The sequence below is a fragment of the Ranitomeya imitator genome, chromosome 6, assembly GCF_032444005.1.
Source record: "Ranitomeya imitator isolate aRanImi1 chromosome 6, aRanImi1.pri, whole genome shotgun sequence".
Taxonomy (NCBI): domain Eukaryota; kingdom Metazoa; phylum Chordata; class Amphibia; order Anura; family Dendrobatidae; genus Ranitomeya; species Ranitomeya imitator.
The window spans coordinates 29,745,290-29,768,113 of NC_091287.1; the positions used below are offsets into that span (position 1 = coordinate 29,745,290).

The 22,824-nt window shown below is 49.4% G+C and overlaps 1 protein-coding gene across 1 annotated transcript in view; it reads left to right on the top strand.

The window, feature by feature from the left end:
* The first annotated feature begins 20,068 nt into the window (after positions 1 to 20,068).
* CASD1 (CAS1 domain containing 1) overlaps positions 20,069 to 22,824 on the top strand; it is a 52,697-nt gene continuing 49,941 nt past the window's right edge. The window contains exon 1 of the mRNA XM_069729385.1: positions 20,069 to 20,624. The gene's annotated coding sequence lies outside the window, so the exon portion shown is untranslated. The remainder of the gene's footprint in view (positions 20,625 to 22,824) is intronic.

A 22,824-nucleotide genomic window follows, 5' to 3' on the forward strand; every position in this document is an offset into this window, starting at 1 on the left:
TTTATTGTTTTTTTTATTTACATAAATAAATGGATTTATTGGAAAAATATTTATTTTTTTCTTTATTTGGGGATTATTTTTTTTTAGACATTCTATTTTTTTTTTTTTAACCTTTATAACATTGTCCCAGGTTGGGACAGCGGCATCAGAGGGGTTAAATGCCCACGAATGGCGCTAGCGCCGATTGTGGGCATTACTGCGGGGTGTCAGCTGTCACATACAGCTGACACCTCCAAGCAACCGCCGCGGCGCACACAGTGAGACCGCGTGATCGTGCCGCCGTACTAGTACTGCGGTTTGCAGGAACACAGTTCCCACAGAGCAGTACTAGTACGGCGCATGTCAGGAAGGGGTTAAAGTGTAAATGTTGTTTTAATTTTTACATTATATATCAATAATACATATGAAAATGCAAAATTTTGAAATATACAGTAATAGCTTAATGTGTTGGCACCCTTCAGATTGTTCCAGAAAATTATTGCAATAACATGTTTTGTTATACACACATTTATTTCCTTTGTGTGTATTGGAACAACAACAAAAACAGAGAAAGAAAGGTTAATTGGACATAATTTCACACCTAAAAAAAAAACTAAACAAATATATGCCGGCCAGAATTGTTGGCACCTTTCCAAAATTGTGGGTGAACAGCTTTGTTTCAAGCAAGTGATGCTCGTTCAAACTCACTTGTGGCAAGTAACAGGTGTGGTGGGCAATGTGAAAATCACACCTGAAAAATATTCTGCCAAAATCCCTTTAGAACGATGTGAGAGACTGATTAAAATCGTACAAAAAAAACAATTACTGCGAATTAACGCTGCCTAAAGTATTTTTAGCAAGCTACTGATTCATGGGGCGTACTTAATTTTTCCATACACGGCGTCTGCAGTTTGGTGTCCTCCTAATATATAAAACCATTAGTGATGAGAGAGCAATAAACTGCTCGGATGCTCGGTACTCGAATCGGTCAATGAAGCAGTGAAGATCCCTAGTGAATGGCAGCAAGCAGAGATCTTGAATACTGTGTGAAAAAGGACGAAGGGTACAGAAAGTAAGTACAGACATTTTTTAAGTTTTGTAGTTCTAGAACTTGACACAAAACTTTTCAGAAAACATTACGTTACTTTATTTGCTTTTCTTAAGAACACAGATCTCGGTGACTCAACAAATATTTATTCTGTTCCTGCTCGCTGCAAAACTTCATTGTCACCGAGACATTAGGATACAATTGAGATTCTGGACCAAAAGTGAACACACAAGACTCCTTACTCCTCAACGCCATGAAGCGCGGTGAAATGACTGCCTGTTTGGTGTAGGTTATGCAGAGAGCAGCAGGCAAGGTAAAAAGGTCATCAGCTGCTGGCTGCGCTCTGCATAGGCAGTAACTGAAATGACAAACCTCAGTATAATCAAGTGAGCTTTGTCTTCTAGGTCGCTGCCTATGCAAAGCGTGGAAGCTGATGAAAAACTGATCTCGACAGCTGGTTGTATTCTGCATAAGCTGCAAACGATACGACGGGAGACAATGGATTAAAACAGTATTGAGTCATGAGCGACGAGAGAAGGGAGGAGCCAGAGGCAGACACAGCCATATTAGGGAGGAGCTACAGGTAGACACAGGCATTCTAGGGAGGAGCTAGACAGAGTCATTCCAGGGAGGAGCTAAAGACATTCTAGGGAGAAGCCAGAGGCAGACACAGGCATTCTAGGGAGGAGGAGCTAGAAGCAGACAGGCATTCTAGGGAGGAGCTAGAGGCAGACAGGCATTCTAGGGAGGAGGAGCTAGAAGCAGACAGGCATTCTAGGGAGGAGCTAGAGGCAGACAGGCATTCTAGGGAGGAGGAGCTAGAAGCAGACAGGCATTCTAGAGAGGAGCTAGAGACAGACACAGGCATTCTAGGGAGGAGCTAGAAGGAGACAGGCATTCTAGGGAGGAGCTAGAGGCAGATACAGGCATTCTAGGGAGGATGAGCTAGAAGGAGACAGGCATTAATAATAATAATCTTTATTTTTATATAGCGCTAACATATTCCGCAGCGCTTTACAGTTTGCACACATTATCATCACTGTCCCCGATTGGCTCACAATCTAGAATTCCTATCAGTATGTCTTTGGAATGTGGGAGGAAACCGGAGTGCCCGGAGGAAACCCATGCAAACACGGAGAGAACATACAAACTCTTTGCAGATGTTGTCCTGGGTGGGATTAGAACCCAGGACCCCAGCGCTGCAAGGCTGTAGTGCTAACCACTGCGCCACCGCTTCTAGGGAGGAGCTAGAGGCAGACACAGGCATTCTAGGGAGGAGGAGCTAGAAGGAGACAGGCATTCTAGGGAGGAGCTAGATGCAGATACAGGCATTCTAGGGAGGAGGAGCTAGAAGGAGACAGGCATTCTAGGGAGGAGCTAGAGGCAGATACAGGCATTCTAGGGAGGAGGAGCTAGAAGGAGACAGGCATTCTAGGGAGGAGCTAGAGGCAGACACAGCAATTCTAGGGAGGAGCTAGAGGCAGACACAGGCATTCTAGGGAGGAGGAGCTAGGAGACAGGCATTCTAGGGAGGAGCTAGAGGCAGATACAGGCATTCTAGGGAGGAGGAGCTAGAAGGAGACAGGCATTCTAGGGAGGAACTAGAGGCAGATACAGGCATTCTAGGGAGGAGGAGCTAGAAGGAGACAGGCATTCTAGGGAGGAGCTAGAGGCAGATACAGGCATTCTAGGGAGGAGGAGCTAGAAGGAGACAGGCATTCTAGGGAGGAGCTAGAGGCAGATACAGGCATTCTAGGGAGGAGGAGCTAGAGGGAGACAGGCATTCTAGGGAGGAGCTAGAGGCAGACACAGCAATTCTAGGGAGGAGCTAGAGGAAAACACAGGAATTCTAGGGAGGAGCTAGAGGAAGACACAGACATTCTAGGGAGGACAAAACCAAAAAAACACCTGAACAGTCATGGAGTCCCATAAAAATTTCAAACTTTATTTTATGTAGATAAAAGCTAAAGAATTACAGGTACAATGGTAAAAGTGAAAGAGAAATAGAATGTTCACAACGGTCACACAGGAACAACAACAGGGCTATAGTTGACCAGCCACCCCGGCATAATATAGTGATAAATACATATAAAGCACCATGGAATCAATGGTGCTATATAAATAAATAATAATAATAATAAATACTGCAGTGACATATATCAAACATATTATATGGCAAATAACTCAACAATATACCAGCAGCAGAGTATCATAATAACATACCCAATAGGTACAGGAGTGGAGGGCCAGCAGCCCACCCCGACACGCGTTTCGTAGCAGCCAGCTCCTTCCTCAGGGGTTTTAACATTGTACCTGTAATTCTTTAGCTTTTACCTACATTCAATAAAGTTTGACATTTTTATGGGACTCCATGACTGTTCAGGTGGTTTTTAGTTTTGGCATATGCATTTTGCAGTTGGTCCCTTATGGTCCATGCATGCTTGTACTCTAATGAATATATAGCAATAGTGGTTTGATAAGAGCCTAATTGGACTCTGTACATGTAACATGTTCGCTGCAATTGTGTTATATTCTAGGGAGGAGCAAGACAGATTCTAAGGAGGAGGTGGAGGAAGACACAGACATTTTAAGAAAGATCTAGAGGAAGACACAGACATTCTGCTGCAAGCTGTCTTGAAATAACAGTTACAGTTCTACATAGAACTTTATAAGCACCAACTGTCATCTCCTTAGTAATGGGAAAGTCTGTATTCTCTAAAGACACATTTTACCTGTGAATTGAGAACCTTTGTAATATCTTATCTTCACATGTACTATTGATTTATGGAATACAAATGAGTTATTTAAAATCTATGGCCTATATCTTTAGTGTTGGCTGTTCTGCAACATTGCATCAAAGTTACAGTGATTCCATCATCCTACATTGCCTATAGGTATCTACGGGAGTCTGAAATCCACCTCCTGTCTCATTAGAGCATTAGGAGCTTTCTCTTTAAATGAAGACAACAGCCCATAGTAATATGCCATCCAGAACAATAAAACATCTACAATCCTGCAGCTCGGCGGCATCCAGGTCATTGTCACAGAACATGTTTCCAGAACTATAAAAGCGGCTAATAATTAACTAGACGATCTAAAAAAAGCTCCGCCATCGTGTCATCAGAGTATACTACCCCACTCCCATGTATAGGTGTGGAGCACGCGCCATCAGATTACTCACTAACAGTGACGGTGACCAGCCAAAGGGACTTGTAGGCTCAGCTTGTGATTTTCCCTCCAGAATTTGCTACGAATTTCTGTGAAAATCCATGATTTACATGTGCATTAAGTGTAAGAGCAGCAGCGGTGGACGCACCCTTTAAGGCTAAGAAAACAGTGCTTGCTTCTGCCATCACACATTTTTTAATCTCAGCATCAAAAATAAAATAAAATGCATTTTTTTTGTTCCGAATGTTTATCTTTAGCAACTTATTTTTGGGGGGATTGTCTGAGACTATGAGATTGATGATGATGATGATGCTTTTTTCAGGATCGGTCATCAATATCAGATCAGTGGGGGTCAGACACCCCACCAATCAACTATTTACCAGAACAACAGCCGATATCCCGAATGTCGGAAATTCATGCAAAACACAACATTACCGGTAAATCACGGTGTGTCCAGACGACTGCCGACATATCCCGAGCCACAATGTGTCACCGACTGCGTGAAGTCGTCCTGACGCCTTTTTCGGGTGAATTCCGCATAAAAATGTGCTTTTAAAAATGCCAAGAAGAATTAACCTGTGAACTGCAATGGGAACCGCGTTCTGCAGTAATTTGCCTTTTACCCTCTGTACGCTTTGTGCCACTTTCTTACGTAGTCTTTCTTTTTAAGTCTTTTTTTCCTAGACAACTTCCCTAATCCAGATGTTTTAGACACATTCATGGAATGCAACAAGATGGAAACAGACCATACTGCTGACCGTGTGCGCACCTTCATGAAATAGATCATAAAATACTTGACAAACATTAAAACTTAGAACTCCATCCATTTTTTGTCTCATCCAGATTCATGAAATGTGACTTTTACCAAATATTGCATTTTCTTTTGCCGCAGTCCCTGCTCTGGAGGAGCGTTCAGTTAGGTTCATTTCTGCAACTTCTTAAAGGATTTGCTACTTTTGCTGCTAAAAAGGCAAAAATAAAAAGAATTTTTGATTTTGCGCCGAAATTTGTGAAGTGCATGTGCCAGTTTGAAAAACATCAGCGTAAAAACGCAAAACAAAAAAAGGAAAATGATTTCAATAAATCACTAATGATGAACTTGAGGTCTGATGTGACAAATCATTCCCTGTCAATAAGATAATGGTAACCTTACTGATCGCGGGGGGCTGGTCTGAATGGGGCACAACCTTTGCTAATTTTGGAATGTAAGGGTTAAACGCTCTCTGCATTTCATCTTTTGTATTTGCAGCCATTATTAATAATTGCAGCTTCCGAATATGATGTGATGATGATATCTAAGTGACCTACAAGGTTTAATTTTACCTTGGGTGGAGAAAAATGTAAATTACTTATAATAATATTCTAAATCTTTGGTTCTGGGCCACGGTGACACGTCACTCGCCCGGTAAGTGGCTTGTGGATGAGTCCAGATCGTGAGGTCTCCCAAACATTCCAAAAACAAGACGTGGTATGAAGAACCCATTGAACAAGAACAACGTCGATGACCTCTCTTCTTCTTAAGACTCCCAAATATTGAACCTTTGATAGTTTAATTTTATTCCTCATTAATTCCTTATCACTGCTCATTGTCCTGCTTGCTACATATGACTAGAAACAGCGCCACTCTCTTCTGCAGGATGCTTCTCGTATTGCAGCTCAGTCTGACCTGTGCACAGGCTGTCTGAAATCCTTATCCAGACTCTGCCTAATGGTGGGTGCAGTCCAGGCATTACTGGTGTATGAGCAGAAGCAAAGTGGGGGGATCGGACTGGGCGAGACACGCTGCGCAGCCTGCACTGGACCACTGCATAAACGGCCTGGTAGACTGCGTGGCACGCTGGGGCCCGGGCTAATTACTTTATTAATCCCCGGGGGCCCAGTCACTCACAGCCGCAGCTACTTTGTATTGTCACAGCAGAGGGGACCGGCCCCAAACGACATCAGTGACGTCAGACGACGCTGCCCGCCGCCCTCTGTTCTTAAGGCTTCTTTCACACTTCCGTCGTTCGGCGGCCGTCACAATGTGTTGTTGTGACGAATCAACGGATGTCAGGAAAAAACGGATCCCACAAATCCAGTGTTTTGACGGATCCGTCGAATGAGGATTCCTGCTTTTCACAGGCAACGACGCATCCTGCGTCCATAGGCTGCCATTATAGCAAACGGCGTATGCCGCAGGATGCGTCGTTGCACGTTTTTCCAATGCTGACAAAAAAAACATTTCATTGAACGTTTTTTCCAGACGACGTGCCGTCAAATTGCGCAGGATCCAAGTGCGCGACGGACGAAACGTGTGGCCATGCGTCGCCATACGCAGCTTATACAAGTCTATGGGGAAAAAAACGCATCCTGCAGCCAAATTTGCAGGATGCGTTTTTTTTTTTTCATAAAACGACGCATTGTGACGTGCAATGCACAACGGAAGTGTGAAAGAGGCCTAAGCTGTCAGGGCGCCCCAGGCCCTTATGGCACATTATATGCAGGAGTTTAGGGCCTGAAAGTGACCTACCCATCCGATCTCCCATTACCCCATCTGACCTCCCATTTGCCCACCCACCCGCTACTCTTCTCTGCACTGACAGCTTGTGCAGTGTGAAGTTGGAGTCCATCTGTCTGATGCCTGCCTGCAAACTACTAAGTTCAACCCTACAGACTGCTGCCTGAAAACTACTAAGTTCAACCCTACAGACTACTGCCTGCCTGAAAATTACTAAGTTCAACTCTATAGCCTGCCTGTAAACTTCTAAGTTCAGCCCTACTGACTGCTTCCTGCCTGCAATAAGGAACAGTTGCTTGTTTTAAAGGGGATATTATAGTAACCTAATTCACATAGCAGATCTTCAAGCAGAACTTTGGCGTGGACACGTTCTGCTGAATTTCTTTGGCGGACACTTCCTTGATGCCTCCCATTCGAGAAAGGACCTTTCTGCATTTTTTGTTATGGTTCAAAGAATTGTGATGAATAAATGCTCACAGGATTTTTTCTTCGCATCAAACTATTAAAACAAAAACAAACATCATTAGATATCACAAAAAATATGGCAAAACTGTTCAATCACAATTCTCATGGAATGTTCCACAACTTTTATCTAATTAGTCCATGAGGGAATACAGGCATGGTATTAGAGGAGTCAAAGGGACGGGTGCCGTAGGGACTTTGTTATCAGGTGTCCCACCTCTATCCTTCCAACCTCCTATTTCATTTGTCGCCACCCTCCTGGGCCTGGCGATTTTCAATGTGCCTTTTCTGCTCAAACCTTGCCATCTTCTGAACAAGTCACATGTAGAAATGCCATCTATGTCCTGAAATGGTACATCACTAGCTATCAGGTCACAAAACAGCTCCTTTCCGCTTTTTCAAACTTGGGAATTATCACCTTTCCTTCTCTCTAGATCTACTCTGTCTACTGTGTAATTTCTTGACACTTTTGCTTTCTCTAGAGCAGATAAATGAGAAATTAAACTGCATGCTGTATATACATTAGTGGAGTTTCCCATGAGCGCACTGAACATAGTAAATAATTGGGATTTGTAAGCAACTGGGGCACCTTCTATGAATTTATTTTTCATCATTACTGTCATCACTGCAGCATCTGGCCCATTCCAATCCTCAACAACAGCAAAGTGATCACTCATATCTGGCAAAGAATTGCGAGTTATACCACCTATACATGCGATTTCTCTCAGTCTCTGAACTGCATCTGCAAGAGAGTCCCATCGTGTTTGTGGCATTAATTCAATAGGAGAATCATATATTTGTGCCACAGAATCCCTCACCAAATGCAATAGTGAAAAATTCTCTGCAGTGTCCCTTGCACGTCTCGTTTTTAAACGCACCATGGGATCAATACAAATACTAGCAATTCCTATGCCCTCAAAACGGTTCAGGATTATCGTATCGGCTCCGAAATCCCATAACCTGAGAATCCATGTTAATAAATTCTTTCCTGCTTGCTGTCTGTACCTGGTGGCTAATTCTGTTAGCTCCCCTGCTGTATAATTTCTAGTTTTCTCTGTAATGGCGGATTCTGCGCCAACAGCTGCATCTCCTGCATCCATCCTATCTCGCCTACATTTAGTGACTTCTCTCCTGGTCTTTGTTTTTACAATAAAGGTACCTTCACACATAACGATATTGTTAACGATATCGTTGCATTTTGTGACGTAGCAACGATATCGTTAATGAAATCGTTATGTGTGACAGCGACCAACGATCAGGCCCCTGCTGGGAGATCGTTGGTCGCTGAACAAAGTCCAGAACTTTATTTCGTCGCTGGATCTCCCGTGGACATCGCTGGATCGGCGTGTGTGACACCGATCCAGCGATGTCTTCACTGGTAACCAGGGTAAACATCGGGTAACTAAGCGCAGGGCCGCGCTTAGTAACCCGATGTTTACCCTGGTTACCATCCTAAAAGTAAAAAAACAAACAGTACATACTTACCGAACGCTGTCTGTCCCCCGGCGCTGTGCTCTGCACTCCTCCTGCACTGGCTGTGAGCGTCGGTCAGCTGGAAAGCAGAGCGGTGACGTCACCGCTCTGCTTTCCGGCCGCTGTGCTCACACAGACAGTACAGGAGGAGTGCAGAGAAGCAGAGCGCCGGGGACAGACAGCGTTAGGTAAGTATGTAGTGTTTGTTTTTTTTACTTTTAGGATGGTAACCAGGGTAAACATCGGGTTACTAAGCGCGGCCCTGCGCTTAGTTACCCGATGTTTACCCTGGTTACCGGCATCGTTGGTCGCTGGAGAGCGGTCTGTGTGACAGCTCTCCAGCGACCAAACAGCGACGCTGCAGCGATCCGGATCGTTGTCTGTATCGCTGCAGCGTCGCTTAATGTGAAGGGGCCTTAAGTCTGGCATGCAATTCTACCTAATTTTCTAAGTCATCACATTCTAACAAATCTGACCATTTCTCATGTGCAATCATGGTTCTAACATGTGCAGTATGACTATCTGACACTGGCTGCTGTCTCCTCCTGCGCTTATTCTTATTCATATTTTTTATCACATATTCTTCCAAACTCTTTTGCATTTTTTCATGCTGTTTCACTTGATCTTTCAAAGCTGATTGCAAGCTGATCCTTTGCGCTATAGCTGTATGCAGCGCTAAACGCAAGTGATCAATCTCCTCCTGCAAACTTTGCAGTGCCTGGACACAGACCCATCCAACGGCCGCTGCTGTTTTTTTGCTCCTTTGCATTATACCTTGAGAGATCAAATTTTGCAGCCACATCCTGGGGATTTGCTAAATGCTGTCCCTCCATATATTTATTACATTCCTGCGCCATTGGGGTACACGGTCCTGACAACATCCATTCCGGCAAGGATCTAACACTCTCAATTGCTTTCCTATTCTTAACAAACTTATTCAATTTTGCAAACGTTTTTAGCCAAGACATAATTCCCACTTTCTGACACCACTTGTTTTGTTACAGTTCAAAGAATTGTGATGAATAAATACTCACAGGAAAATTGAATAAACTAAAATGAATTAATAAAAGATAATAAATATAAACAGTCACTCAAAATAGCAAACAATAAAGTCATATATTACATAGGAGTCAATCAGCCTGGGCTCTGTGTCCTCTCTCTCTTCCAATTTGTTCTCTGTCTCAGGCAATATTTCCATTTATATGTTAAAACTAACCACTGAATCTTATCTGAAAGCTTTTGATCTATATCATGGCATTCGTACTGAAGCCTTCAGGCCAAATAGATAAGAACACCACCCGGCATCCCTCGGGGCTTAAAGGTACCGTTACACTAAACGACTAACAACGATCACGACCAGCGATACGACCTGGCCGTGATCGTTGGTAAGTCGTTGTGTGGTCGCTGGGGAGCTGTCACACAGACAGCTCTCTGCAGCGACCAACGATCAGGGGAACAACTTCGGCATCTTTGAAACTGTCTTCAACGATGCCGAAGTCCCCAGGTAACCAGGGTAAACATCGGGTTACTAAGTGCAGGGCCGCGCTTAGTAACCCGATATTTACCCTGGTTACCACTGTAAAAGTAAAAAAAAAAAACAAAAAAAAAAAACAGTACATGCTCACATTCCGATGTCCCGCACTGACTGTGTCAGCGCCGGCCGTAAAGCAGAGCACAGCGGTGACATCACCGCTGTGCTCTGCTTTACGGCCGGCGCTGACAGTCAGTGCAGGGAAGCTGACAGCGGGGGACGTGACAGACATCGGAATGTGAGTATGTACTGGTTTTTTTTTTTACTTTTACAATGGTAACCAGGGTAAATATATTTACCCTGGTTACAAGTGAACACATCGCTGGATCGGCGTCACACACGCCGATCCAGCGATGACAGCGGGTGATCAGCGACCAAAAAAAGGTCCTGATCATTCCCCAGCGACCAACGATCTCCCAGCAGGGGCCTGATCGTTGGTCGCTGTCACACATAACGAGATCGTTAGCGGGATCGTTGCTACGTCACAAAAAGCGTGATGTTGCAACGATATCGTTAACGAAATCGTTATGTGTGAAGGTACCTTAACAAGTATCTGTCTAATTAGCATTTACATGATATTCCCTTGGTTCTTATCTTTGAAGATAAGTGTAAATTACTGGGTCATTTACATTCTGGACAATTGACATGTAACCTTCCGTGGACTCCATTGAAAGTACATTATATATATATATATATATATATATATATATATATACTAGCTGAAGAGCCCGGCGTTGCCTGGGCATAGTAAATATCTGTGGTTAGTTATAGCACCTCACTTCTCTTATTTTCCCATCACGCCTCTCATTTTCCCAATCACATCTTTCATTTTCCCCCTCACATCTCTCATTTTCTCCCTCACTCCTCTCATTCCCCCCCTAACACTTGTCATTTCGACCTCACATCTGTCATTTTCCAATCACTCCACTATTTTCCCTCACTCCTCTCATTTTGCACTCACACCTTTTCATTTTCACCTCACACCTCTCATTTTCACCTCAGTATATACATGTTTGTCATCTCCCTTATATATAGTATACACCTGTATGTCATCTCCTGTATATAGTATATACCTGTATGTCATCTCCCCTGTATATAGTATATACCTGCTGTGTCATCTCCCCTGTATATAGTATACACCTGTATGTCATCTCCTCCTATATATAGTATATACCTGTATGTCATCTCCTTCTATATATAGTATATACCTGTATGTCATCTCCTCCTGTATATAGTATATACCTGTGTGTCTTCTCCCCTGTATATAGTATATATCTGTGTGTCATCTCCTCCTGTATATAGTATATACCTGTATGTCATCTCCTCCTCTATATAGTATATACCTGTATGTCATCTCCTCCTGTATATAGTATGTACCTGTATGTCATATCTTCCTCTATATAGTATATACCTGTGTGTCATCTCCTCCTGTATTAGACCTCGTTCACACGTTGTTTACTCAGTATTTTTACCTCAGTATTTGTAAGCTAAATTGGCTGCCTGATAAAACCCCAGCCAACAGGAAGCCCTCCCCCTGGCAGTATATATTAGCTCACACATACACATAATAGACAGGTCATGTGACTGACAGCTGCCGTATTTCCTATATGGTACATTTGTTGCTCTTGTAGTTTGTCTGCTTATTAATCAGATTTTTATTTTTGAAGGATAATACCAGACATGTGTGTGTTTTAGGGCGAGTTTCGTTTGTCAAGTTGTGTGTGTTGAGTTGCGTGTGGCGACATGCATGTAGCGACTTTTTGTGTGGCGAGTTGCATGTGACAGGTTAGTGCAGCAAGTTGTGTGCAGCAAGTTTTGCGCGTGGCGAGTTTTATGTGTGGTGCCTTTTGAGTATGTGCAAGTTTTGTGTGAGGCAACTTTTGCATGTGTTGCAACTTTTGTGCATATGGCAATTTTTGCGTGTGTGCAAGTTTTGCGTGTGGTGAGTTTTCCATGAGGTGAGTTTTGCACTTGTGGCGAGTTTTGCGTGAGCCTAGTTTTTGCATGTGGTGAGTTTTGCGCATGGCGAGTTTTGAGCGGCGACTTTTGTGTTTCGACTTTTATGTGGCGAGGTTGGTGTATGTGTGGTGAAATGTGTGCTGAGGGTAATATGTGTTCAAGCATCTGGTAGTGTGTGGTGCATTTTGTGTGTTTTCATATCCCCGTGTGTGGTGAGTACCCCATGTCGGGGCCCCACCTTAGCAACTGTACGGTATATACTCTTTGGCGCCATCGCTCTCATTCTTTAAGTCCCCCTTGTTCACATCTGGCAGCTGTCAATTTGCCTCCAACACTTTTCCTTTCACTTTTCCCCATTATGTAGATAGGGGCAAAATTGTTTGGTGAATTGGAAAGCACTAGGTTAAAATTTCACCTCACAACATAGCCTATGACGCTCTCGGGGTCCTGACGTGTGACTGTGCAAAATTTTGTAGCTGTAGCTGCGACGCCTCCAACACTTTTCCTTTCACTTTTTCCCCATTATGTAGATAGGGGCAAAATTGTTTGGTGAATTGGAACGCGCGGGGTTAAAATTTCGCCTCACAACGTAGCCTATGACGCTCTCGGGGTCCAGATGTGTGACTGTGCAAAATTTTGTGGCTGTAGCTGCGACGGTGCAGATGCCAATCCCGGACATACACACACACACACATACACATTCAGCTTTATATATTAGATATACTGTATATTATATAATAAAACCAATCAATATCTCTATCATACGTATTAATTGGAGTGTTGAAATCATTATAACAATATATAACATACTACAGACCGCACCAAAGTTCTGCCATGTGAGCCGGCCCTTACAATCAAGTGGCTGCATGCAGTGGCTGACTGGCAAATTTTAGCCTGGGGGGCAAGCACACAGCAGTGGCCCATGAGTAGCGGCTCATCCTTAAAGGGGTTGTCGGATCTTATGCTACATGTCTACAGACACTATGTGTGAATCCTCATATCATGCGCTATGAAGATTCTCTGGTGCCGGCAACAGGTGGTCTTGTGACTGCAAGCATGCGATATATATATTCCCAGCCACATTTCGACTAGACTGTTTTGGGCCTTGTTCAATACAGTTGCATTAGGCCATGCAAGTCTGGTCGGCATGTGACCGCATGTATGCAAATCACAAACTTACAGCCACACACCCGCCAAATGACCACAGCACTGCCAGCAATGTGAGAAGCACAAGTCTGCAGTCCAAAGAATGACAGAGTGAATGCACCAATGGCACACACACACATGCACAGCCCCACTGTATAATGACACATACATGCACAGCCCCACTGTATAATGACACACACAGCCCCACTGTATGACACACACACGCACGCACAGCCCCACTGTATAATGACACACACACACAGCTACACTGTATAATGACAGACAGCCCCACTGTATAATGACACACACGCACAGCCCCACTGTATAATGACAGGCACAAGCACAGCCCCACTGTATAATGACAGGCACAAGCACAGCCCCACTGTATAATGACAGGCACACGCACGGCCCCACTGTATAATGACACACACACGCACGGCCCCACTGTATAATGACACACACACTCTCACACAGCCCCCCTCTGTATAATGACAGGCACACGCACAGCCCCACTATATAATGACAGGCACACGCACGGCCCCACTGTATAATGACACACACACACACAGCCCCACTGTATAATGACAGGCACAAGCACAGCCCCACTGTATAATGACAGGCACACACACAGCCCCACTGTATAATGACAGACACACGCACGGCCCCACTGTATAATGACACACACACGCACGGCCCCACTGTATAATGACACACACACTCTCACACAGCCCCCCTCTGTATAATGACAGGCACACGCACAGCCCCACTGTATAATGACAGGCACACGCACGGCCCCACTGTATAATGACAGGCACATGCACGGCCCCACTGTATAATGACACACACACACACACACACACACACCCATTGTATAATGACAGGCACACGCACGGCCCCACTATATAATGACAGGCACACGCACGGCCCCACTGTATAATGACACGCACACGCACGGCCCCACTGTATAATGACACACATGCAGCTCACAGATGCACGCAGCACACACACGCACGCAGCTCACACACACGCACGCACGCAGCTCACACACACGCACGCACGCAGCTCACACACACGCACGCAGCTCACACACACACGCACGCAGCTCACACACACGCACGCAGCTCACACACATGCACGCAGCTCACACGCACACATGCACGCAGCTCTCACACACGCACGCAGCTCACACACACACGCACGCACGCAGCTCACACACACACGCACGCAGCTCACACACGCACGCACGCAGCTCACACACACACGCACGCACGCAGCTCACACACACACGCACGCAGCTCACACACACACACACTCTCCTCATACACACACACAGACACTCTCCTCTGTGGTGCAGGGGTGGCTGATGTCCATGTGCAGCTCTTCAGTTTCTCCTGCTCACAGCTCTGCACTGTCCCGGCACTTCCCCCATCTCTCCTTCTCTGCCGGGATAGCAGATAAGAGCAGGAGAAGCCGGAGCTCCGTGCACACACAGGCCGGTATGCCGGTATGCTGACCTTTCATCTTGGCTGCTGGCTCTCTCCCTCAGAGTGGCAGTGGCGCATAGGAGCTTGCTCATCACATACCCCTGCAGCCTGCATGTCAGGGCTGCTGGCGTGATGACACCATCGCGCACTACAGGTGCGCTATGTATTAGTCACTGCCAGTCCTCCAGCGGCCCTGTGCAGCTGCTTAGACACCGGCCCGGGGGGCATATGCATTTCTGCCACCTGGGCCAGCCCGCGCCTGGCTGCATGCATGCCCAATCAGCTGCTCTGGTCATTTCAAGGGGCAATCAGATTAACGGGGTCCTTGTTCTTGTGATCAGTAGGGGGTTCCAGAAGTAGAACTCCCACTGATCCCGAGAACAGGGGTCCCGAAAGTCTAATTGCCCCCTCAAATGAACGGAGCGGCTGATTAGACATGCCTGCAACCCCTGGATTCATTTGACTGGGAGTTTGGGAAATAGCTGGAACTTCCACTGAAGTGAATGAAGCAGCCGCACGACATCTGACCAGCCGCTACAGTTAGTTCAGGAGGCTGTCGAGTATTTTTTTGTGTGGTAATTTTCCTTTATATCTATAACTTTTTTTTACCAAGTTGTAGTTTTTGATGCCACTATTTTGGGGTACAAACAAGTTACAGATTAATTAACTTTTTCTGAGGGGGGGTGGGGTGGGGAAAACAGCAATACCAAATTTTGCAATGTTACTTTATTCTCTGGGTCAGTACGATTACGGTCATAAATCATTTTTTTTTTTTTTACTTTACCCTACTTTGTTCCACTTTTCAAAAATAAGTACAGCAATAGTTTGCTTTTTTTTTTTTAAACCTGGCGCCTCAAGATCCATAACTTTTTCTTTCTATGGAGTTGTGTAAGGGCTTGATTTGTGTTAGGCAAAAAAAAAAAGAAAATTATGGCAATTCAGTCAGAGTTTTGGCTGATGTTTTTAATTTTATATTTCAGTATCTATATAAAAAAAATGTACATAAAATCATGGAGTTTTCGTACATTTAATAATTGACGCCCCTTCTTGGTCTGTACAGATCAGTTTGCTGCACTCATCTGATATTATTAAAGCTAGGACTAGGAGAGACATTGGCATGCTGAAGATGGCACAGGCTCCACTATTCACCATAGGTGGTGGGAATATGGAAGGTTCGAGGGGTGGAGTTGACGTCTTAAGGGGGTCCTAAAATTTTGCTAGTATAAGACCCTGAAGTTCCTGGTGGCAAACCTGGGTTCTCTCGTTTACTTACTGCCTGTTCTACACAGGCCGCCCCGCAGCACGACGAGAATCTCATTAACTGAAAATAAAAATTAAACGACAACCATAAGACGGATTTCATCACCAGGTATCAGTGTGATCAGTATAACGGCGCCGACCTTACACTGTAGGTTACTGTGCACAATCCTGCTGACAGGTTCCCTTCAATCATGTTGTCCAGTGATTTTTAATGCACAATGAAAGGCAAAAAAAAAATACAATGGAGGAATTGTGTTTTTTTCTTTCACCACTTTTCCATACTTGGATTTTTTCCTGCTTTTCGATACAATGTATGGTAAAATAAATGGTGTCGCTCAAAACTACAACTTGTCCAGCAAGAAAACAAGTCCTCATCTGACTGCGTATATGGAAAGGTTAAAAAAAAAAAAAAAAGTTCTGACTCTTGGAAGAAGAGGAGAAAAAACAAACTAAAATTGCAGAAAGGAAAATTATCCGCATCCATAAATGGCTATTCTAATTTTTGGGTTAAAGCAGTGCGCTTTCAGGTGCTGTTAGAAGACACAGCTTTCCCTCTGCAGCAGCGAAGGACAGGGACAGCGGAAGGCGGCATCGGAGGACAGGGGCAACGGAGGAGGGCACCGGAGGAGAGGGGCAGCGGGAGAGGGCACCGGAGGACAGGGGCAGCGGAAGAAGGCATCGGAGGACAGGGGCAACGGAGGAGGGCACCGGAGGACAGGGGCAGCGGGAGAGGGAACCGGAGGACAGGGGCAGCGGGAAAGGGCACCAGAAAACAGGGGCAGCGGGAGAGGGCACCGGAGGACAGGGGCAGCGGAAGAAGGCATCGGAGGACAGGGGCAACGGAGGAGGGCACCGGAGGACAGGGGCAGCGGGAGAGGGAACCGGAGGACAGGGGCAGCGGGAAAGGGCACCAGAAAACAGGGGCAGCGGGAGAGGGCACCGGAGGACAGGGGCAGCGGAAGAAGGCATCGGAGGACAGGGGCAACGGAGGAGGGCACGGAGGACAGGGGCAATGGAGGAGGGCACCGGAGGACAGGGGCAGCGGGAGAGGGCACGGAGGACAGGGGCAATGGAGGAGGGCACCGGAGGACAGGGGCAGCGGGAGAGGGCACCGGAGGACAGGGGCAACGGAGGAGGGCACCGGAGGAGAGGGGCAGCGGAAGAAGGCATCGGAGGACAGGGGCAACGGAGGAGGGCACCGGAGGATAGGGGCAACGGGAGAGGGAACCGGAGGACAGGGGCAGCGGGAAAGGGCACCAGAAAACATGGGCAGCGGGAGAGGGCACCGGAGGACAGGGGCAGCAGGAGAGGGCACCGGAGGACAGGGGCAGCAGGAGAGGGCACCAAAGGACAGGGGCAGCGGGAGAGGGCACCGGAGGACAGGGGCAGCGGGAGAGGGCACCGGAGGACAGGGGCAATGGAGGAGGGCACCGGAGGACAGGGGCAGCGGGAGAGGGCACCGGAGGACAGGGGCAGCGGGAGAGGGCACCGGAGGACAGGGGCAGCGGGAGACGGCACCAAAGGACAGGGGCAGCGGGAGAGGGCACCGGAGGGCAGTGGCAGCAGAGGAGGGCAGTGGCAGCAGAGGAGGGCAGTGGCAGCAGAGGGCAGAGGAAATGGAGGGCAGCGGAGGACAGGGGCAGCGAAAAGGGACAGGGGCATCAGAGGAGGGCACCAGAGGACAGGGGCATCGTAGGAGGGCAGTGGCAGCAGAGGACAGAGGCAGCGGAGGATGACAGGGGCAGCGGAAGAGGGCACCGGAGGACAGGGGCAGCGGAAGAAGGCATCGGAGGCTATTCTAATTTTTGGGTTAAAGCTGTGCGCTTTCAGGTGCTGTTAGAAGACACAGCTTTCCCTCTGCAGCAGCGAAGGACAGGGACAGCGGAAGAAGGCATCGGAGGACAGGGGCAACGGAGGAGGGCACCGGAGGAGAGGGGCAGCGGGAGAGGGCACCGGAGGACAGGGGCAGCGGGAGAGGGCACCGGAGGAGAGGGGCAGCGGAAGGCATCGGAGGACAGGGGCAACGGAGGAGGGCACCGGAGGACAGGGGCAGCGGGAGAGGGAACCGGAGGACAGGGGCAGCGGGAAAGGGCACCAGAAAACAGGGGCAGCGGGAGAGGGCACCGGAGGACAGGGGCAGCAGAAGAAGGCATCGGAGGACAGGGGCAACGGAGGAGGGCACCGGAGGACAGGGGCAGCGGGAGAGGGAACCGGAGGACAGGGGCAGCGGGAGAGGGCACCAGAAAACAGGGGCAGCGGGAGAGGGCACCGGAGGACAGGGGCAGCAGGAGAGGGCACCGGAGGACAGGGGCAGCAGGAGAGGGCACCGGAAGACAGGGGCAATGGAGGAGGGCACCGGAGGACAGGGGCAGCAGGAGAGGGCACCAAAGGAAAGGGGCAGCAGGAGAGGGCACTGGAGGACAGGGGCAATGGAGGAGGGCACCGGAGGACAGGGGCAGCGGGAGAGGGCACCGGAGGACAGGGGCAGCGGGAGACGGCACCGGAGGACAGGGGCAGCGGGAGACGGCACCGGAGGACAGGGGCACCGGGAGACGGTACCGGAGGACAGGGGCAGCGGGAGACGGCACCGGAGGACAGGGGCAGCGGGAGACGGCACCGGAGGACAGGGGCAGCGGGAGACGGCACCGGAGGACAGGGGCAGCGGGAGACGGCACCGGAGGACAGGGGCAGCGGGAGAGGGCACTGGAGGGCAGTGGCAGCAGAGGAGGGCAGTGGCAGCAGAGGGCAGAGGAAATGGAGGGCAGCGGAGGACAGGGGCAGCAAAGGGGGACAGGGGCATCAGAGGAGGGCACCAGAGGACAGGGGCATCGTAGGAGGGCAGTGGCAGCAGAGGACAGAGGCAGCGGATGATGACAGGGGCAGCGGAGGACAGGGCCAGCGGAGGAGGGCACCAGAAGACAGGGGCAGCGGAGGAGCAGACCAGAAATGTCAGGATCCAGCCATCTGGCAGTGCGCTTACAAGCATGCACTTGTCTAGGTAACTGGCCACCTCCGCTAGACTGCAGTGGTGGTCAGTAACGTAGGCGACAAACAGTAAAGTAGAATATTTAGGCCATGTTCACACTTTGCGGTTTTTACAGTGGAACCGCGGCGATTTTGCCGCTGCGGGTCAGCTGCAGTTTCCATTGCATTTACAGTAACATGTAAACCCTATGCAAACCGCTGTGCACATGCTGCGGGAAAAACCGTGCGGGAACGCAGCGGTTTACAACCCGCAGCATGTCACTTCTTTGTGCAGAATCGCTGCGATTCTGCACCCATAGGAATACATTGAACCGCTTACTTCCCGCATGGGGCTGTGTCCACCATGCGGGAAGTAGGCGGATAATGTGCGGGTGGTACCCGGGGTGGAGGAGAGGAGACTCTCCTCCAGGCCCCGGGAACCATATTTGTGTAAAAAAAAAAAAAGAATTAAAATAAAAAATCATGATATACTCACCTTCTGACGTCCCGACCTCCTCAGCGCTGCACGCGGCCGTCTGGTCTCAGGTTTTCTATGCAACCAGGACCTGCGGTGACGTCGCGGTCACATGACCGTGACGTCACGAAGGTCCTTCTCGCACAGCATCTTTGGAACCGGACCGCCGCCTGCAGCGCCGAGATCGGGACGTCAGAGGGTGAGTATATCATGATTTTATTATTTTTTTTAACATTACTATTGATGCTGCATATGCGGCATCAATAGTAGGAGTAAAATCCCGCAGCGGAACCCGCAGGACAAACCGCGATAAATCTGCAGGGATAACCGCAGCGGGTTTGCCCTGCAGATTTATCAAATCCGCTGCGGGAGAACCCGTGGGAGAACCCGCAGCCCCCTTCCTCGGTGTGAACATAGCCTAAAAAATCCCTGTGTTCTTCTTGAGGCAAATGGATTCTTGTTTTTACAAGCATTTTTGCAATTGTACCCATTTATGATAATGTGACAACCACTTTAAATGGTTAATCTGGGAGGGCGTTGTACTGTTTGGAGAGCCACTTTAATAGTCTGTCAAATGGATGAGTCATAAAATCCTAAAAATGACTTGTGCCGCATATAATACAGAGAGTGCAGCTGGGGAGCAGGAAGTGTGCAGAGGTGGCCCCGTGGCCTTTATCACCGAGTGCAGGGATCACAGATTCCTCAGGTCAATGTCTTATTCTGCAGCAGGTGAGAAGCGGACGATCTCGCCCAGCAGGTTCTGGGCGTCATTCTCCACCCCGTCATCTGTGAACGGGTCACACCGGAGGCGGCTCATAATCCCGACAGCCAAGAAACCTAAAAACTCTGCAGAACTCACAACAAGAAAGTTCCAGAGATCAGCGGCCAAAATCCGTAACTGCCACCCAGACAGACCCCGCTGATCTGCAGCCTCGCCCCGGGACGGATATCGGGAGGACACGAAACAGAGGGAGAGACGAGGGGAGAACTCGGAGCTGATCCCGACGGTGTCCTGTGTGGGGCCGATCCCACCGATGTGTACAGGGTGGAAGTGACAAGATGCAGTGACAGCAGTGTGCAGCCTGCGGTGTGACTAGAGGACCTGCTGGAGGCAAGCTGGGACTCGTGCACTGTTATTATCGGTCACATTCTGAGTGCAACCGAGGGGCCACCACAAAGTGAGTGCAACCGACAGACTGCAACCGAGTGACCACCACTGAGTGCAACAGACAGACCACAAAAGGGGGACAGTCACAGAGGGACAGTCACAGAATGCAACAGACAGACCGCAACCGAGGGACAGTCACTGAGTGCAACTGACAGACTGCAACCGAGGGACAGCCGCAGAGCGCAACCGACAGACTGCAACCGAGGGACAGCCGCAGAGCGCAACCGAGGGACAGCCGCAGAGCGCAACCGAGGGACAGCCGCAGAGCGCAACCGAGGGACAGCCGCAGAGCGCAACCGACAGACTGCAACCGAGGGACAGTCACAGAGCGCAACCGACAGACTGCAACCGAGGGACAGCCGCAGAGCGCAACCGAGGGACAGCCGCAGAGCGCAACCGAGGGACAGCCGCAGAGCGCAACCGACAGACTGCAACCGAGGGACAGCCACAGAGCGCAACCGACAGACTGCAACCGAGGGACAGCCGCAGAGCGCAACCGACAGACTGCAACCGAGGGACAGCCGCAAAGCGCAACCGACAGACTGCAACCGAGGGACAGTCACAGAGCGCAACCGAGGGACAGTCACAGAGCGCAACCGAGGGACAGTCACAGAGCGCAACCGAGGGACAGTCACAGAGCGCAACCGAGGGACAGTCACTGAGTGCAACCGACAGACTGCAACCGAGGGACAGTCACAGAGCGCAACCGAGGGACAGTCACAGAGCGCAACCGAGGGACAGTCACAGAGCGCAACCGAGGGACAGTCACTGAGCGCAACCGAGGGACAGTCACAGAGCGCAACCGAGGGACAGTCACTGAGCGCAACCGAGGGAGTCACAGAAGGACAGTCACAGAGCGCAACCGAGGGAGTCACAGAAGGACAGTCACAGAGCGCAACCGAGGGACAGTCACAGAGCGCAACCGAGGGACAGTCACAGAGCGCAACCGAGGGACAGTCAAGTCACAGAGCGCAACCGAGGGACAGTCACAGAGCGCAACCGAGGGACAGTCACAGAGCGCAACCGAGGGACAGTCACAGAGCGCAACCGAGGGACAGTCACAGAGCGCAACCGAGGGACAGTCACAGAGCGCAACCGAGGGACAGTCACAGAGCGCAACCGAGGGACAGTCACAGAGCGCAACCGAGGGACAGTCACAGAGCGCAACCGAGGGACAGTCACAGAGCGCAACCGAGGGACAGTCACAGAGCGCAACCGAGGGACAGTCACAGAGCGCAACCGAGGGACAGTCACAGAGCGCAACCGAGGGACAGTCACAGAGCGCAACCGAGGGACAGTCACAGAGCGCAACCGAGGGACAGTCACAGAGCGCAACCGAGGGACAGTCACAGAGCGCAACCGAGGGACAGTCACAGAGCGCAACCGAGGGACAGTCACAGAGCGCAACCGAGGGACAGTCACAGAGCGCAACCGAGGGACAGTCACAGAGCGCAACCGAGGGACAGTCACAGAGCGCAACCGAGGGACAGTCACAGAGCGCAACCGAGGGACAGTCACAGAGCGCAACCGAGGGACAGTCACAGAGCGCAACCGAGGGACAGTCACAGAGCGCAACCGAGGGACAGTCACAGAGCGCAACCGAGGGACAGTCACAGAGCGCAACCGAGGGACAGTCACAGAGCGCAACCGAGGGACAGTCACAGAGCGCAACCGAGGGACAGTCACAGAGCGCAACCGAGGGACAGTCACAGAGCGCAACCGAGGGACAGTCACAGAGCGCAACCGAGGGACAGTCACAGAGCGCAACCGAGGGACAGTCACAGAGCGCAACCGAGGGACAGTCACAGAGCGCAACCGAGGGACAGTCACAGAGCGCAACCGAGGGACAGTCACAGAGCGCAACCGAGGGACAGTCACAGAGCGCAACCGAGGGACAGTCACAGAGCGCAACCGAGGGACAGTCACAGAGCGCAACCGAGGGACAGTCACAGAGCGCAACCGAGGGACAGTCACAGAGCGCAACCGAGGGACAGTCACAGAGCGCAACCGAGGGACAGTCACAGAGCGCAACCGAGGGACAGTCACAGAGCGCAACCGAGGGACAGTCACAGAGCGCAACCGAGGGACAGTCACAGAGCGCAACCGAGGGACAGTCACAGAGCGCAACCGAGGGACAGTCACAGAGCGCAACCGAGGGACAGTCACAGAGCGCAACCGAGGGACAGTCACAGAGCGCAACCGAGGGACAG